The sequence below is a fragment of the Myotis brandtii genome, unplaced genomic scaffold, assembly GCF_000412655.1.
Source record: "Myotis brandtii unplaced genomic scaffold, ASM41265v1 scaffold1144, whole genome shotgun sequence".
Classification (NCBI taxonomy): Eukaryota; Metazoa; Chordata; class Mammalia; order Chiroptera; family Vespertilionidae; genus Myotis; species Myotis brandtii.
In genome coordinates this window covers 476247-476519 of record NW_005353944.1, presented here as the reverse complement: position 1 = coordinate 476519, position 273 = coordinate 476247, and the positions used below count along the sequence as shown (strand labels likewise).

Sequence of the window (273 nt, the reverse complement as noted above, 5' to 3'; positions counted from 1 at the left end):
CGGCCGCCGCCAGGACCTGATGCGCATCCATATTAGCCGTCCGAGCGCTGGAATTCGGCTCGACCCGCGCCGCACCCACCACCCACTTTATTTTTAACCAGCACCGCGGGGCCTCGGATGGTGCACGCACCGCCGGCCAGAAACATCTTCCCAGCGCTGCTCTCCATCTTCCGCCCTCGCTCCCCCGACATCCTCCCCCCCATGTGGGAGGGGAAACTTTTCTCCTACATACTTTCGAGTCCCTCCCGGGCCGAGCTGCGCGGAGATGACGGC

At 64.8% G+C, this 273-nt stretch overlaps 1 protein-coding gene and 1 long non-coding RNA gene across 2 annotated transcripts in view; one reads left to right on the top strand and one right to left on the bottom strand.

Annotated features, from left to right (window-relative positions):
- RREB1 (ras responsive element binding protein 1) overlaps window positions 1-273 on the top strand; it is a 146361-nt gene that overhangs the window by 550 nt on the left and 145538 nt on the right. The window lies entirely within an intron of this gene.
- LOC106727932 overlaps window positions 1-273 on the bottom strand; it is a 3344-nt gene extending 3071 nt beyond the window's left edge. Inside the window, exon 1 of the long non-coding RNA XR_001364170.1 lies at window positions 233-273. This is a non-coding gene — a long non-coding RNA (uncharacterized LOC106727932). The remainder of the gene's footprint in view (window positions 1-232) is intronic.